The sequence below is a fragment of the Elaeis guineensis genome, chromosome 5 (assembly GCF_000442705.2).
Source record: "Elaeis guineensis isolate ETL-2024a chromosome 5, EG11, whole genome shotgun sequence".
NCBI classification, from domain to species: Eukaryota; Viridiplantae; Streptophyta; class Magnoliopsida; order Arecales; family Arecaceae; genus Elaeis; species Elaeis guineensis.
In genome coordinates this window covers 17,183,878-17,203,114 of record NC_025997.2, presented here as the reverse complement: position 1 = coordinate 17,203,114, position 19,237 = coordinate 17,183,878, and positions in this window count along the sequence as shown.

The following is a 19,237-nucleotide window of genomic DNA, read 5'->3' as shown; positions in this document are numbered from 1 at the left end:
CGAAATCAGCATCACCATGTCTAAATCTCAATACATCACAACTAATTGCGCCGTGACCATAAAAACTCAAAAGAAATGCGGACTACGGGGAGATCTATTAATAAATGGACACTAAAAAGTGTACATTAAAGCATTTCCTAGTATAAATACAGAATATCCAAGGAGCATAGAAAAAAGTGATGGATCTTTTCGCTAACCTCCTTTTCATTTCATACACTCTGGAACAGTCAATATGCCTGTAGCCCGCCTGCAGAATAGATGTATACCTGTCAGCCTTGAATTCATAGATATGAATGTTCTAGCCGTGCATACATACATGTTACACAAGTAATTTCAATAATTTGAAGGAGTCCATGTTGACATCTCATTCACCGGTATAATTACCACTTGACTGGTTGACTCTTAGATTGGATGAGTCATGCATTTCATCATTTACTTATAGCAATAAGAAACTTTGATAACAATAATCAAAAGAACTATTTGAACAAATAAATTTGAGTTTAACTCTCTCACTAGGCTGGATTAAGAGTTGTATTTTCATAGGCAAGTTAGTTATATCTCTTTTCCTTTACCTAACGACCTAGAGATCGTAAATAATTGGAGCTAATCCAAAAACATTCTTGAATCAATGGGAAGGGTTCAAATATAATGTTAATCCAAGGAGGTATGTATGACGCTGAAACAAGAAGCTTACCGAAAATGAGAAACCGAAACAAGTTTAAAGAAACATGAGATGTGAAAGTGAAAATTATACCTTTACGGCTGTAATAACAGCATCGCCCACCAACCCAGCTGGAGCTTTCCAGGTCCCAAGCCCAACGGACGGTATTTGGCACCCGTGTTGAGCTCAAAGTAGTGCGGCCCAAATTCAGGCTTCCCTTCGCTTTCCATTTTCTTTTGCTAAGGATTAGGAAAAGAGAGAAAGAAAGAAAGAAATCAATCCTGATTCTTATCAAAAATAGTTTTCCTCAAAGAAAAGAAAAAAAAAGGGCAATTTATAAATTGTAGGCCTAAAAGTCACATAGAGAGGCATTTGGAAAGGGATTTCTCAGGACTGCCATTGCATCAAGCGAACCAGTATTTTATAGCAAAACGAAAATAGTGTAAAGGGAAGATAAAAAAGAAGGTACGAACGAACACTTTTTTTTTTTGGTTTGTTGCTCTCCGTTTGAAGGTTTTGTTTTACCGTTAATTTCACCTGGGAACGCAAAGGCGAGGGAGGGGAATCCAAGGACAAAGCGGGTGATCGGTGCTGACTCGCTCAACCAAAATAGGCAGGTCAGAAGAAGAAATCTCTCGGCTAAATAACTGGATCACCATTTTTTTTTCCCATCGCATTATAAATAATAATATTATTTTTAAGTGATTATCTCTGCTTCCTCAGCGATAATAATAATAATAATAATATTATTATTATTATATATTATTATTATTTAAGTTAAATGGTGTCTTTATTTGAAGTGAATGCTCGCTGCATCCGTTCATAAGAAAAGAACAGATCCTCTGCGGTACTTAAAAAGTACCACGGGATGCTATACATGCTTTGAAGACGTCCATCAAAAAATGGGTGCCGCACGCACTTACGCATACATTAAAATATTAAAAAAATTATCAAAAACCCATACGTTGTACGGGATCAGATGTATGAAAATAATTTTTCTTCTAAATCTAATCAAATTTAAAAAAAATTATATCTAAATAAAAAATAATATTCATTCAAATTTTTAGGATCATCTCATATTCTCAACTACCAATATAAGTAGGCTTTAATTGTAAGAAGATAATCATACCATATATTAATAATATAATTTAATATGAATAGATGTTCTTTTTAGGTGATACAACAAAACTCATTTGAGAAGCTGAGTTGGCAACACTCCAATACTCCTTCATAGAATATATAATATATATATATTATATATATGATAGGAATGGATAATCCTAAGGTTGTATTTGATACATTGGCAGGTAGTGGTAATCTGGATTACCTGGTACTCTAGATTATCTGCAATATAGATAGATTGTCAGTAACGTTGATTTTTGTGTTTGGTACACACAAGTAATATTATAGTAAAATTACTGAAAATTTTAATTGACATATTTGGTATGACAATCAGATTACTGATAATATAATATCAAAATTTCAAAATACTCTTAAATTAAATTATTAATTTAGCATTTTTAATTTTTTATTTAAATTTTTTAATAATAAAAATTATTATTATTTAATATTTATTATTATTTTTATTTTTATTATTTTTATTTTTTATTTTTTTCTTTCTTCTTCTCCTGCATGCTACACCTCGACCCTCCCTCCCCACACCCAGTCGTCGTGCCTCCGGCACCCCCCCAACTATTACGCATCCGGCATCGCGCCCCGGCCTCACTACCCACATCCCAGCCGCCATCGCCGCCGCCCCACTCTGCCTCCTCCCGACGTCCTTCCTCACCACCACCATCCCCTTCGACCCCACCCTCATCGCCCTCAGCACGTTTGTTGGATTCCTCGACCACCATTCCACCACCATGAAGTCCACCTCCTCCAACTCCCCTATCACCTCCTCTGCCTTTCCAACCACCACCCCCCGCTTCATTGCCGGCAACCCTGCTCTCTGCATCACCTCTTCATACTCCGCTGCCGATCTCTCGTCCAGGACGACGCACATGTGCCGCCCCCTCATGTGCCGTGCGACAGCCTCGAGGCCGAGGCTGATGGCGGTGCTGTCGTCGTGCTCCTAAACGGGGCTGGGGGAGAGGAGGTGCTAAGAGGATGGTAGAGGGGGACGGGGCATGAGAAGATAGTTGCGGAGGGGGATGAGGCCTGAGAAAACAGTGGCGGAGAGGAGAGGGGGCTTGAGAGGATGGTGGCGGGGCCGAAGGGGAGGGGGCACTCAGAGGACGGTGGAGGAGGGTAAGCACCATGAGAGGAGAAGAGAAATAGCAAACGGAGAAGAGGGAAGGGGTAATTTGTCCAAAAAAATTATTATCAGATTACCACATCTCCGATAATCTGGATAGCCACTCATTGCTCAGACAATCTGGATTGCCTTACGATAGGTAATTCTGATTCCCATTGCAAGATAGATTGTCATTAAAAATGAATACCAAATATAGTTATCCAGTGAGCCCAGTTTAAATTACTGACAATCTGGATAGATTGCCACTACCAAACGCAAGCTAAGGATATTCGAATAGTTTAGATAAACATCACATAGCCATCTATCTTTTGATGGACGTCTCCCGTATGTACAGCATCCTAAGATATTTTTGATTACCGCAGAGAATCCTATTTCTCAGAAGAATTGAAAAAAAAAAAAACATTGCTCCGCCGCTCATTTGTGAGAAATTGGATTTGTGGTTCTCATTACTTCCACGGGATTATTTGTAAATATGTATTACTAGAAGTCTAAAACACGCATAAGAAGTGGCATCACCCTCACGAGTCCTCCATTCATGGACTGGAGTGGGAGCAGCGAGGTTTGGCCGCCTAGCTGCAAGGAGGCTCCTCTTCTTGTCGGTCTAATTTTTTCCAATGCCCGGGCTAATTTGAATTGGTCTATTACTGGGTGACAATTAGGTGGTCTCAGATTATTCATAATTCTGTGCCTGTTAGGCCTCTTTTTTTGAGAAGAAATGAGGGGAGTAAGATGCTCTCGTCGTCATGTATTATATTAATATAGCAATCATGGCAAGTGTTTCCGTTAAGAGGGTCACATAGAGTTATATGTACAAAATAAAGGCATATCCAGCCGAGGTTATGTGTGTTGGGATATACCGATGGACCCCCATATGCTGATTTACTCTCGGACCGATCTGACCGACGACCGACGGATAACTCCGACCGACGTTCGACTCTACCGACCGCACTGATCGATGACTGCCGATAGTAGCTGCCGACATTATCCAACTGAAGGAGTGTCGGCCGGGCAAACCCATTCTGTTCCCAACCAGCTGAGCGGTGGAGCCCAAATCACCGACTCACTGTCGGGGGTGGCAGCCGACGTCCGACCTCAGCGAGGCATTAAATCGACCGATGGTATCTCCGGGTCATCACCCGATGTCCCGACAGCCGAATACCGACGTATGGTCGGCCAGCCCGCCCAAGGGCTGTACGACCGCTATGGGCTGTTGTCTTGTCAAGGACATGCTGTGCAGTCGTCCTAGGATATTGTCCTGTCGAAGACATGAGTTCGTTCTGACAACTCGCGGCGATTTGATAGCTCTCAGAGATTTGACAACTCTTCAATTGTCTGCGCCATTAATGATGGCGTCATGCCGCGCTCTACTATAAAATGGGGAAGGCAACAGTGCTGGAAGAGATCCCTTCGAAACCTTTGAACTTACTCTCTCTCTCGCTAAGCTCCTTGATTCTTTTCTACTGTTGCCTAGTCTCCTTTCTGACTTGACCGTCGGAGGATCTCCGCTGGAGTCACCTCCGGTCAGTGCGGATTTTTTTTACAGGTGCTCATTCCCGACGACCAGACGACGAGGAGATTGGCCGCAACAATGTGTTTTCATCTTAATTCATGGAAGTATCCCATCCTCTACAGTGAGGAGTAGCGATTTTACATTTCAGTGGAAACTTCAGCTAGGAGCAATTAACCTTGAACCGTCTCTCAAGGTTGTCGAAAGAGGTTCTTCAAAGTCCTCCAGGCAGCCAAGTCTTACGCAGCCGGTATTGCCATCCGCTGTTGTCCGTTCGCCGAACCACTGAACGATTGTTTTTCCCACCTCAGCGTTGGCACGAGCCTCAAAGGAAAATAGTCTCTTATTACGTTCTAACCAAATGCCTGTTAGGCCTCTTTATACGTCCTCATGAATCATGATAACACTATGCTCGATCGATATCATACACTTATTGATGCAGATAAGGGAAGTATATATTATAAGCTTTTGTTGTTTAGAATTTGTTTATTTAATTTTGGAAAAGAATCTCAAAAATGTTGTGATGACAAGGTTTTCAAACCCAGATTTTTCGTGAAACCACCTAGAAGGTTTACTTGCTGCCAGGGGTATCAAAACTGAAACCTCTTTATTTTCATTCTGTCTTGTTATAGCGTCTTATATGAGTTTCTCAGCTACTAAATAGTAAATATGGAGCATCATTCGTGATCTTGTTTTCTCTCATTCTTATATCTTCCACACATCCTTCGCCAACCCATGCTCCTTTGCAAAGAAAAATAATATCGGATTTATTTACTACCATATTTTGTCCTTAAAGAGAGCAAGTTTTCGATATCTTTCCAGATTATTTTGTAATTTTAATTTTCTTTGATTTTTAATCCACCCTTGCACACCAACCATAAATCTGATCCCGTAAACCAATTCAGTCTCCTCCAATGATGATCTTTCCTGAAGTTATGGTTGCGGCTCAATTAAGGTAGATTACGTCAAAAAAATTAAGCCAGCATATCTTATCAAATTTCTAATATTCTTTTAAATTAAAGGCAAAAAAAAAAAACTAATTAACACCTTAGTTGGATGGCTATAGAAGGCCTTATGGTTGTTCGTTGTTGAACCAGGCAACCTTGTGGATGTCTTTTCCTGACAGCAAAAGATCTCAAAGTTGTAAGAAATTTCTGTCAGCGTATTAACCATGGACATCAGCGCTAGGCTATAATGTTCTTCATCCTTGCAGTCCTATTACCTCTCGATCAATTCCCAAACAATCCACAATTAAAAAAAAAAAATAGACAATACTATAAGAGTAAGAAAACAATACTTTAATAAATGTGTCACTCATTAAAAACTGAAAAGTATGTGTTACTGCTCAAAACCCCATCTGATAGGATGGGTAAGTAAGCTACTTTGCTTAGTGGAGATAGGGTGTAGAACAATGCTTGTGTAATTCTGAAACCATAGAAAACGATCAATGGTTCGCTGGATCACATCCAAAGGGAACCCTCTGTTACTTAAGTGAGGCAGAGTTTTAAGGAAAAAAAAAAAAAGTATTATATGAGAGTTTCTTTCATCGTATCTTAAAATTTCTTGTGCTTGGTATTTATAGAAACGAGGGGATAAATCTGCATGATTGAGATCACGAGATTCATGGATGATCAGTAAAACTCTTTCCTTGTCTGCTAATCGGGGTGATGAGGATATATTTTATCAGGCATGGTGTGATTTATACATTTTTTAATGTCTTAGTTACAATATGCTAAATTATAACTAGACTGTAACCGATTGTTGATTGTTTCGGAGAGTTGATTGGCTATTGATTTAGTTGGACATACGAGCTAAATTATCAATTGAAACTTTTGGGAGGCATATTGCAACCGACCACAAAATAAAAAAAGCACTCAAATCACAATGCACTTCCTCACTACTATAATCATCAGTGGAGGAAAAAAAAAAAAAAAAAGCTCAACTACTCATCTGCAAATCTCGTGATTCAACTCTCTTTCATATTGCTTGTGTCCTCTTGAAATTTTGTCTTGATTCAATTATCAAAGGATCCCACACAATCTTCTACCAAAAAAAAAAAAAAAAATCCCACACAATCCGACGACCTCCTAATCATTTTCTCTGATTGCATATTACTATGCTATAGTCCTCCATGTTTATCCAGCAAAGCGGTTTACTCATGCCTCTTATCAGATGGGATTTTAAGCGGCAACAATATGATTTTCTTGATAAAAGAAAAGGCTAATTTTCAAAAGGCTGGGGTAGGAGACCAGTTTGAAAAAGGGCCCTTTATGCAGGACGAGGCTTTGATGTGGCCGGTGTCAAAGCGTACGAACTGCATCATCCAATTGGTTCTCCTCTCCGCAGGTTCGACCGTCAACGTATCTTTTTGAAAATTCAGGACGCACCTATATTTGGTTAACGCTGTAAGAACTAGCCGGGGCGTTTGGTGATCCAACTTAGATCACTATAATAATTAAAAATTATTAATAATTTAAATTTTAAAATAATCTAATTTTTAATGATCTAAAATTATTATATTTAATTTATTATAATACAGTGATTAAAAATTTCTAGTGCTACAGAAATTCAAAATCATCAAGTTGGGATTAAAGAGTGGGATAAAAAAAAAATAGAATAAAATTAAATAATTTTTTTTTTCTAGTCAGCCCCATTTATCACATGGGGTTGCACGTAACAAATATGAAATAATAGAATTATTTATATTGAAAAATTATGAGGGACCTATTCTTGAATTCTAAAAAGCAAACCAAAGCAGAGGAAAAGAAAAATAATTTGTAAAATTATTTTCTTCTAAATAAGGGTAACCTGAAATTTGTCATGACGAAGGCCACAACCTGTTTCTTATTTGTCGGTACCGAGGCCTTCCGTTGTCAGGTTCGTGTGGTCAACAGGAATCTCATAGGCCATCCAAAAATCTCAGCCGTTTGTTTTTAATTTGGTAAAGTCTATTAAACATTTTTCTGATCAGGTTTTAAGTCAATATTACCAAATGCATGTAAATCTAACTAGATCCAACATCATGCTTAGATAGCTAAATCATATGAGTAGGTTGGCCCCAAGTCCACGTTCTAGCCTCTCACTTTATCAATGCACAATCTTAAAATAAGACAAGATGTTTCGATTTTATTTTTGACGTGCCTTTGATTTTCCTATGTTTGGTTGCAAGAAAAACTACTCGGAAAACTCATCCTTCTTGAAAAATCTGTTTTTTCTGGTTATTTGTTTCATAATGAATTTGGAAAGTTTATAACTAGTTTTGAGCTATTCAACCAACTGATCATATACCTGATATCATAAGGAATAACACCGCCTGCATGCCAATCGACACACATGTTATTAATCACAGTGCTTTTTATAGGGACAAAGAAGGACTAGAAAATTAAGCACTTGAAGATGATAAGACAGGAATATATATATATCTTAGAATCAGATAAAATCATTCTTAGATTTGCATGAATGCTGGGCGAAACATTGGCCTGCTTAGATCTCGCCATCCCAGAGTTCCTCCACGCTTTTGTAACCACTTTGAGGCTGAACAGCAAAGTTGCCCCTAATTAGCCTTGCCTGTACATCACAAACCGCAAGATCTCTCAGGAACAAAAGTTAAGCACCCTTCGACTTCTACAAGCAGTAAAATATCCTTTTCATTATAATACAACTAGCCTTTTTCTCTTGCTCAATAATGTTTAGGTTCCACTTTCTTCCCCCTTGAGGAAAGCTAAAAGAAGCAATCTCATTGGGTCCAAAACTAAAAGACCATTTTCAATGATGGCGAATCAACAAGATTTTTATGTTTGAAAAATGATAAATTGCTCACATTGTTATCATTGTTTATAGAATGACTTCTGACTTTTTATTTTTGTTTTCTGAATTTTCTCTCAACTATAGCTGTTGGGGGATACCCGCTGACCGACCGACTGCTGGAGGGCCCGACCGACTGCTGGAGGGCCCGATCGACTGGAGGGCCCGACCGACCGGAGGGGCCTAACCGACTGGACGGCCCGACCGCCCCCGTTGGACGACTCTGACTGGCCGAAAAGCCGACCGATCGTCGGTCGACCGACTGACGGGACCCATCAGCGACTAATAACCGTCCATCCAACGGCCCATCGCCGACTGGGGGTATGTCGGGCGTATCCATCCCGGCCGACCGAACCTCGAGGTTCGATGGCCGACTTACATGACGCTCGCCGACCAATGGAGGGGCCCGACACCACTTCGCTGGCTACCGACGTTGGGTCGATCGGCTCCTCCAATCGCCGTACGGCCGCCAGACGTTGTCAGCTCTGACACGGACATGCGGCACAGTTACCTAGGGGCATTGTCCCGCCGAGAGCCGGGTCAACCCTGGTGATTAGACGGATACACGGCGACATGACGTTTTCACGGCGGCTCTGACAGCCTACAGTGAGTTGACAGTTCCTCACTTGTCCGCGCCATTAATGACGGCGCCATACCGTGCTCCACTATATATACCGGGGAAGGCAACAGTGCAAAGGGTCGATTCACCCGTCTCTCCCACACACGCAGGCTCGCTCCTCTCTCTCTCCCTCTCTCTTTCTCAGAGCTCTCTGTCTGCATTTCACTGTTGCCCAATCACCTCTCTGACTTGACCGTCGGAGGGTCCCCGCCGGAGCCGCCTCCGGTCAGTGCGGACTTCCTTTTGCATGTGCACGCTTCCCGACGATCGGGCGACGAGGCGATTGGCCGCAACAGATTGGCGCGCCAGGTAGGGGTCAGCATGACAAAGACAAGAGCTCAACGATCGAGAATCACTGGGTCGGCAAGGCGCTCTTCCCGCCGGGAAGAAGCCTCCCCGCCCCCACCGGCGGCGGAGCCTAGCTCTCCGCGCCCTGCAGTGACCACGGAGGCCCAGATTGCGGCCATCGTACGGCAGATGACCGTACTGACCGACGCAGTCAAAAGCCTCCAGCAACAACCGACGGCCCGACCTATGCCTTCCAGGAGCAGCCGCCGACGGCCGCGCCGACCCCTGTCGCCTCCATGCGAGCGCTCCCAACAGCGCTCCCACGGAGAGGAGGAGGGGCGACTACGGCGCGACGACCGACGGTCCCAGCGGCCCTCTCCTTCTCCGTTGGAACGGGCGAGGAAGGAAAAGCGGCCGCGCACACCGTCGGCCTCTCTTTCAGAATCCTCCGGAGGCTCCACCCCCGGGGTCTCCCAGCATCGACGAGCGGACGACTACGAGCGACGGTTCGAGGAGATCGACCGCCGACTCGCCCAACTGCAGATGGACGGCCAGAAGTCTTCGAACGACGTCGACTTCCAGACCGCCCAGCCTCTCTCTCGACCGGTCCTCGATGAGCCGATTCCCAGTCGGTTCAAAATGCCGAACGTGGAGCCATACGACGGCTCCACCGACCCAGTCGACCACCTCGAGAGCTATAAAGCTCTCATGACGATTCAAGGGGCAACCGACGCTCTTTTTTGCATCGGCTTCCCCGCCACACTTCGCAAGGCTGCCAGGGCTTGGTACTCCGGTCTTCGATCGGGCAGTATCCATTCCTTCGCGCAGCTCGAGCACTCGTTCGTGGCCCATTTCAGCACCAGCCGAAAGCCGCCGCGAACGTCGGATAGCCTTTTCTCCCTCAAGCAGGGGGAAAATGAGACGCTCCGACACTTCGTGGCGCGATTCAACGCGGCCACGCTCAAGGTCCGGGACCTCAACGAAGACATGGCAGTTTCAGCCATGAAGCGGGGCCTGAGGTCGTCCCGGTTTACTTATTCTCTGGACAAGACCCTCCCCCGAACATACGCCGAGCTACTGGAGCGCGCATACAAGTATATGCGCGCGGACGAAGGAGCGTCCGACCGACGCTTGGTCGAGCCCAGAGGTCCGAAGGAGAAGCGAAGAAAAGGTCGGGAGCCTACCGAACCAAGCAGGCCCCCGGCCAATAGTCGGCTTTCTCCACCCCGACAGATCCAAAAATCACCTCGCCGACAGACTCCGAGGCCGGTGCGTCCCAGGTATGACTCCTACACTCCTCTCTCCGCTCCCCGTGCGCAGATCTTGATGGAGATCGAAGGGGAAGAATACCTGCGACGGCCTCCGCCTCTGAAGGCAAAGGGCCTCGACCATCGGAAGTACTGCCGGTTCCATCGGAGCCACGGCCACGACACCGAGCGATGCATCCAGTTGAAGGATGAGATCGAAAATCTCATCCGCCGGGGGTATCTCGGCAAATTTCGAAAGGGTCCGCCGACCCGACCGGCTGCCGATCGACGCCCCCAGCCGACTGAAGAGGCTCCGACTAACCAGCCGACGGCTGGAGTCATTAACATGATCTCCAAGCGGCTGGGATCGGGGACGTCTACAGGGGGGGAGCCGACGAAAAAGTCGCGCCCGGACGACGTGATTACCTTCTCAGAAGACGACGTTCGGGGCATCCAGACTCCCCACGACGACGCTGTTGTTGTGTCGGCGACAATAGCCAATTATGATGTAAAACGAATTTTTGTTGATAATGAAAGTTCGACAAATATTTTGTTTTACTCAACCTTCTCCCGAATGCGACTACCGACTGATCGACTTAGTGGGGTCTCCACGCCCTTGATCGGCTTTGCCGGAGACACCGTCACGACAGAAGGAGAAATCACCCTGCCCGTGACGGTCGGTACCGAACCACGGCAAAGCACAGTCTCCCTCATTTTCGCGGTCGTCCAAGTTCCTTCGGCCTACAACGCCATACTCGGGCGACCCGGACTGAACGCCCTCAGGGCGATCGTCTCGACGTACCATCTCCTTGTTCGATTCCCGACCAAAAACGGAGTCAGGGAGATGCGCGGAGATCAACAGCTCGCTCGACGATGCTTCCAAATCTCCGTCCAAAGCGACGAGACAAAGGATCCCCTGACAATCGACAAACTGGATCAACGGGAGGAGGAAGAGCGGGGTTCGCCGGTCGAGCAGCTCGAGGCAATCCCGGTAGGAGAAAATCCCGACAGAAAAGTTTGGGTCGGGTCTCAATTGCCCGACACCGAACGCCACCGACTGGCGGAGCTGCTGACGGCCAACGCCGACATATTCGCATGGTCGGCAGCAGATATGTCGGGCATCCCCCCAGAAACAATTACTCACCGACTCAACATCGACCCGACAATGAAGCCGGTGAGGCAGAAGAAAAGGTCCTTCGCCCCAGAAAGGCAGAAGGCCATTGACGAAGAAGTGGACAAGCTGCTCGAAGCAGGCTTCATTCGGGAATCCACGTATCCCGATTGGCTCGCCAATGTCGTCATGGTCAAGAAAGCCAACGGGAAATGGAGGATCTGCATCGACTATACCGACCTCAACCGAGCATGCCCGAAGGATAGCTTTCCACTCCCGAAGATCGACCAGCTGGTGGATGCGACGTCCGGATTTCGACTGCTCAGCTTCATGGACGCCTTCGTCGGGTACAATCAGATCCGGATGACGCCTGAAGACGAGGAGCACACCGCGTTCGTGACCCCCAAGGGCCTCTACTGTTATCGGGTGATGCCCTTTGGATTGAAGAATGCCGGCGCCACCTACCAGCGACTCGTCAATAAGGTCTTCAAAGACCAGATCGGGCGTAACATGGAGGTGTACGTGGACGACATGCTGGTAAAGAGCACGCAGATCTCGGACCATGTTCAGAATCTCGAGGAGACCTTCCGCACCCTTCGACGACACCGAATGAAGCTCAACCCGACCAAATGCGCCTTCGGGGTGACCTCGGGGAAGTTCCTCGGATTCCTCATTTCTCAGAGAGGGATCGAGGCCAACCCTGAGAAGATAAAGGCGATCCTCGACATGCGTCATCCGAACACGAAGAAGGAGGTCCAACAACTGAACGGAAGAATCGTCGCTCTTAGCCGATTCATTTCCCGATCAGCTGAAAGGTGCCTCCCGTTCTTCAAGACCCTGCGCCAGGCGAACGGTTTCTCTTGGTCGGATGAGTGCGAACAGGCCTTTGAAGACCTGAAAAGGTACCTGGCTTCCCCGCCGCTGCTCGTAAAGCCGCAGGTCGGGGAGACCTTGTATCTCTACTTGGCCACATCTTCTGAGGCGATCAGTTCGGTGCTCGTTCGGGAAAACGAGTGCCGAACCCATCAGCCCATCTACTACACCAGCAAAGTGCTCCACGGCGCCGAAGCCAGATACTCGGAGACGGAAAAGATGGTTTTCGCCCTGACCGTCTCCGCGCAACGGCTCCGACCATACTTCCAGGCCCACGCCATCGTGGTACTCACCAACCAGCCCCTGAGGGCCGTACTGCGCCGACCCGACACATCCGGACGACTCGCTAAGTGGGCGATGAAGCTTAGCGAGTTCGACATTCAGTACCGACCGAGGCCTGCCTTGAAGGCTCAGGTCTTGGCCGACTTCATCGCTGAATGCCCGACGACCGACCGAAAGTCGGGAGCTGAAGGCCCGGGACGAGATTCGGTCTCTGAGCCAGACCCGATCTCCACCTGGGTACTTCACATCGACGGAGCCTCCAACGCTAGGGAAGCGGGGCCGGGCTCCTGCTCACGAATTCGGATGGGGTAGTCACCGAATACGCCCTCCGGTTCGACTTCAAGGCCTCCAACAATCAAGCCGAATACGAGGCACTCCTCGCGGGCTTGAGGATGGCGAAGGAACTGGGCGTCGACAGCCTCCGGGCATTCTCCGACTCTCAGCTGATCGTGGGGCAGGTCAAGGGCGACTTCGAGGCGCGAGATCCGACCATGATCAAGTATCTTCAGAAGGTAAAGGATCTCGTGGCCCGCCTCGAGCATTTCGAGATCTCCCACATCCCCAGGACGGAGAACGCCCGTGCCGATGCTCTCTCCAGATTGGCAACGTCGGCCTATGATTCTTTGGGTCGGACGTTTGTCGAAAACCTCCAACAGCCGAGCATCGATCGGGTCGAAGAAGTACAGCAGCTAACGTCTGAACCAAGTTGGATGGACCCGATCGTCCGGTACCTGTCCGACGGGACCAGTCCCGAAGATCCCGCGGAGGCCAAGCGACTCCGATGGTCGGCGTCGCAATATGTGATCATGGACGGCCGACTCTACAAGAGGTCGTTCTCCCTCCCTCTGCTCAGGTGCTTGGGACCGACCGACGCGGACTACGCCCTCCGAGAGGTTCACGAAGAATTTGTGGGAATCACTTGGGGGGCAAGTCCTTAGCCTTCAAGGTCTTACGACAGGGCTACTACTGGCCGACCATGAGGAAGGATGCGGCAGAGTTGGTCCGAAGGTGCGAGCCATGCCAGAAGTATGCCAATATTCAGCACCAACCGGCCAGCCAAATCACTCCCATTGTCGCTCCATGGCCCTTCGCTCAGTGGGGAGTCGATATTCTCGGCCCCTTCCCACCGGCGTCAGGCCAGAGGAAGTTCATCGTTGTCGCCATCGACTACTTCACGAAGTGGGTCGAGGCCGAGCCCTTGGCGCAGATCACCGAGCGGAAGATGGAGGACTTCATCCAAAAGTCCATCATCTTCAGGTTCGGATTGCCGCGCACCATCATCACCGACAACGGACGGCAATTCGACAACCAAGACTTCAAGGCTTCTGCGCCAGGTTCCACATCCGTCATCGACTAACTTCAGTCGGGCACCCACAATCCAACGGCGAGGTTGAGGTGACGAACCGAACCCTGCTCCATGGACTCAAGACCCGACTGAACGAAGCCAAAGGTCTCTGGGTCGACGAGCTGGGCTCCGTCCTGTGGGCTTACCGAACGACCCCCCGCGTCCCGACCGGAGAGTCGCCGTTCAGTTTGGCCTACGGGACAGAAGCTATGATCCCGCTCGAGATTGGCCTGCCATCTTCAAGGGTCGAGCAGTACCGCGAGCCGGACAACTCCGAAAGCCGGAGGGCCGACCTAGACCTTCTCCCCGAACTGCGAGATGAGGCTCAAATCCGAATGGCCTCATACCGACAGAGGGTCGCCCGGTATTACAACGCCAAGGTCAGACCAAAGCTCTTTAAGCCTGGCGACCTAGTCTTGAGGAAGGCAGAAGTGTCGAAGCCCTTGGACCAAGGGAAGCTGACTCCCAACTGGGAAGGACCCTACAAGGTTGCTGACACCTTCGGGCCGAGGGCCTACCGGCTGGAGACCCTTGAGGGGAAGCCCATTCCCCGGACTTGGAACGCCGACAACTTGAAGCTGTATTACCAGTGAATTCTGTAATTCAATCGTCGGAATACAAGTTCAGTTTGAAAAATCGGAGTTCTAACTCTTCGACTACTGATCGGCGCTCAGCCCCGACGCATCGACGCGGACCTGGCACCGACGACACATCGGCCCCTTACACGGACCGATGCATCTACGATGACGGGAGTTCATACTCCTTCTACGGTCGAATTTTCGGGCAGAATCCATCGGCCGACTGGCCGATCGGGCCCCGACCGAAGAAAGGCTAAAAGCCCACGCGGCTATTGCCGCGACTTTCGACAGGCTACGGCCGGTCGAGGATATTCGGCTTACCACCGTCTATCACATGACGCGACCTTAGTCGCACCCACTACTCGCCGACCGACCTACGGCCGGCTGAACGACACTCGGCTTGCCACCGTCTGTCAAAGGACATGAAACCCGACGCAAGAGCATGGGGACCCGACTTACTATCGTGCCCCCGACACTGCGCCGGACGATGATCGACTAAGTGCATCTACGGAGGTCCGGCTGCCGAACCTTGGCAGGTTCGGTCGGCTTCCGGCTCAACAGATGGACCCGACTGGCAACTTCGACTACCCGAAGCCGACCTAAAGTCGGGACCCATTCCGCTTTCAGGGCTATGCAAGTTGTCGGAGTCCTACCGACTCACGTGAGTTAGTGGCTTACTTAAGTTAGCAACTAAAGTTCGACATCGCAGCAATGGTCGGCATTACAAACAAGAAGGAAAAGAAGAAAATTTCATTCGTTGATAAAAGAAATTACAGAGTCGGACGAAGCCCGATTACATGTATTTTCAAAAAAGACAAAAATAAAGATGGTCGGCAGGGCCGATCACCCGTCCTGATCGATCTCTTCGACCGACGGAGGATCGGGGATGATCGGCGTCTCGGCCATAAGCGACGCTTGGTCGGCCGCCGAGGGATGGGCTTTGGTCGACAAAGGAACTTCGGTCGGCACCTGCTCCGGGACGGCTTCCTCCACCACGATGACGCCTCCCGACGGCTGGTCGGCCATCTCTTCCGTTCCTTCTTCTTCGGCTCCTTCCTCGGCGAACGGCGGGACGACGCGGCTGACGTCCACCTCCGGGTACAAGGCATGGACGGCGTCCCGACCATCCTCGAACCCGACCCGGTATGAGGCGAAGCCCGATTCGAGCATCTCCTCCCGGTATCGGTCGGAGGACCGGAAGTCCTCCACCGCCCGTTCGGCCGACTCTCTCGCCGACACTGCCTCGTCCTCAGCTCGGGCGAGCTCCTCCCTCGCCGACTCCGCCTCGGCCTTCGCCATTTCGGCGTCGATCTGGGCGATGGACAGCTCCTCTTCGGCTTCCGCGAGCTTCTCCAGGCTGGCCCGGAGTTGCTCGCGTTCCCCTTTGAGCTCGCGGTTGCACCATCCCGTTCGCGTCGAAGGCGGCGTACGGCCCGACCTTTGTGCCTGGCCTCCTTTTTGGCCGACTGCAGTTCGGACCCAAGCCGGGAACCTCGTCGACTAACTTGGCCTCCCGGTTGGCCGACTGCAGGAGTTGTTCGGCCAACATCGCCCTCTCTGCTTCGGCCGCCGCCGACCTCTCCTTGAAGGCTGCCCGAACGTTGCCGAACCTTCGGTACCCGGCCTCAAGTTCGGACATTGTGAAAATCAGCTGCCGATCAAAAAGCTTCGTCAGAATTGCATGATAAGCAAAAATTCCCAAGGAAAATCTCTAAGGAAGAGAGGACCCGAAGCTTACCTCGACCATCGTCGGGTAGAACCGAGACAACATCTCGGACACCTGCCGAGTTCGCAGCAACCCCACATCGGTTGGGAGGAGGATTCCTTGGCACAACCTCCTCGCGAGATCGTGGTCGGCCAACGCCGACGAACCCTCGGGGTAGTAGTTGCTTGGAGGCATCGACCGGCCCCCGATCTATCCTCCTCCGCGGGCTCCATCGGGGCTTTCCCCCGATCAGCTGCCCCGACCGACGGGACTGGCAGCGACGGGACGCTGGAGTTTGATCCGGCGCCCCCGGTTGCGCCGACGGACGCCGCCGGACGATGTTCGGTTTCCCGAACGTCATCCGGCTCCACCCGCACGGGCGAAGACACCGATACTCCTTCGGCCGCCTCTTCAGTCGGCCCCTCTTCGACTTGGACCGCCGGAGCCGCAAGAGCTATGACCGGCTCCGACCGGTCGGTTGCCGACGACTCGACGATCGGCGGGGCTGGGGTTGGCTTCTTTACAGGACGCGAAGGGCCGGCCCCCGATGCAGGCCTCTTCCTCTTGGCGAACTGCCGAATCTCGGCATCAGTCGGCCTCATCCTCGGTGGTGTCCCTGCAATACCGACAAAAGAGTTAATGGCTGGACCAAAAGCCGACCAAAAGATGGATAAAAAGAAAAGCCGGAGGATCGGGCGATACCTATTCGGGGACCAGACTCAAGCCGGCGTCATAGAGAGCTTGTTCGGTAACAAGCTCCCTCTGCTTCGGTACCGACATGTCCTTCAGTCGGTAAAGTCCTCCCGATCGTCCGCATCCACCCGACTGTTTTCGTTGGCCTCGGTTCGGGGTGTACCCCAACGAGAAGGAAAGCCCCAAGAGGAGGAAGAGGAAACAAAGAAAAACTGGTTCTTCCATCCATGAATGGACGATGGAAGACCGGTTATGAAGGCAAGACCCTTCCGGGGGTTGAAGAGCCACCACCCTCGGGCTTTAGGGTGGGGTCGGAGCACAAAGAAGGCCCGGAAGAGGGAAACGCGGGGGTCGGTCGGCAAGAGCTGACACAACAGCGCGAAAGAAATGATTAGCCGGACAGAGTTCGGAGCCAGTTGCGCCGGACAGAGTCCGTAGTAATCAAGCAGATTCCGGACGAACTCCGGAATCGGAAGTCGAAGACCCGCACGAAGGTCCTCAACATACAGCGCCAGGTCGCCAGGCGGAGGGTTGTTGACCCGACCGCCGGCCCCTGGAGCGGAGAGCCGAAACTGCTCCGGGATGCGATAGTGCTCCCGAAGCTGATCGACGTTCGGCCCCGAAAGCGAGGAGGCCTCATCTTCCGGAGCCGATCGGGTGTCGTCGGTCGGGTTCCCCGACCGAGCTCCCTGAGTCGGTTTCCTGGTCATTGTGCAGGGACCGAAAGAGGAGAAAGAGAAGAAAGGAAGGAAGAAGAGGAAGGAGGACCACGAACCGGATCCGGATGGACCCTCCGCAGGCGAAGAAGAGCTCTGCCCGCGACGACTGAAAAATCGCCCGGACAGAGTTTCCCAGCGAAATGTGGCAAAAGTGGGTCAGGGTCCGGGAGGTCCTATATATATAGGGCCGACCGACGGCCGAGATCCTTCCGCGCCGACCAAAGTCCTGCAGATGCGCGACGCGTGGCGCCCCCCGGTTGGCGGAAGATTCGGCGCGCCCTGCCTCGGGACGGCCGCACCACCCGCATTAAATGCCGGAGCGGGCGCCAGCCAACCACCTTGACACGCGGCGCGCGGGGCGCGGTCCCGCATTCACGCACCCGCGCCGGTTCGCGTTCCCGATGGGATGCCTGACAGCGGCCCACTCTTCCGCAATCGGCGCCGAATATCCGATCGACTGACGCCGTATCGTCCGGAGCCCGATCTTCTGACACCGACGTGACGACTGGCGACGACAAGACGTGGCGTCTGATGCCCGACGCCGACGTGACCTCTGACATCGACTGGACGTCCGGATCGCTGAGCATTCATGAGGCGTCTGACATCGGACCATCCGACAGTACGGTCGGATCTACACGTGCGACAAATCCACTCCCAGTCGTCCGGGATTGCTGCCCGAATGAAGGCATCGGCCAGCTCTCCACCCGACTTAGGAGTGGAGGGGGGCAACTGTTGGGGGATACCCACCGACCGACCGACCGCTGGCGGCCCGACCGACCAGAGGGCCGACCGACTGCCAGAGGCCCGACCGACTGCCGAGGGCCCGACCGACTGCTGGAGGGCCCGACCGACTGGAGGCCCGACCGACTGGACGGCCCGACCGCCCCCGTTGGACGACTTTGACTGGCCGAAAGGCCGACCGATCGTCGGTCGACCGACTGACGGGACCCATCAGCGACTAATAACCGTCCATCCAACGGCCCATCGCCGACTGGGGGTATGTCGGGCGTATCCATCCCGACCGACCGAACCCCGAGGTTCGATGGCCGACTTACATGACGCTCGCCGACCAATGGAGGAGTCCGACGCCACTCTGCTGGCCACCGACCTTGGGTCGGCCGACTCCACCAACCACCGTACGGCCGCCAGACGTTGTCAGCTCTGACACGGACATGCGGCACAGTTACCTAGGGGCATTGTCCCGCCGAGAGCCGGGTCAACCCTGGTGATTAGACGGCTACACGGCGACATGACGTTTTCACGGCGGCTCTGACAGTCTACAGTGAGTTGACAGTTCCTCACTTGTCCGCGCCATTAATGACGGCGCCATACCGTGCTCCACTATATAAACCGGGGAAGGCAACAGTGCAAGGGATCGATCCGCCCGTCTCTCCCACATACGCAGGCTCGCTCCTCTCTCTCTCTCCCTCTCTCTTTCTCAGAGCTCTCTGTCTGCATTTCACTGTTGCCCAGTCACCTCTCTGACTTGACCGTCGGAGGGTCCCCGCCGGAGCCGCCTCCGGTCAGTGCGGACTTCCTTTTGCAGGT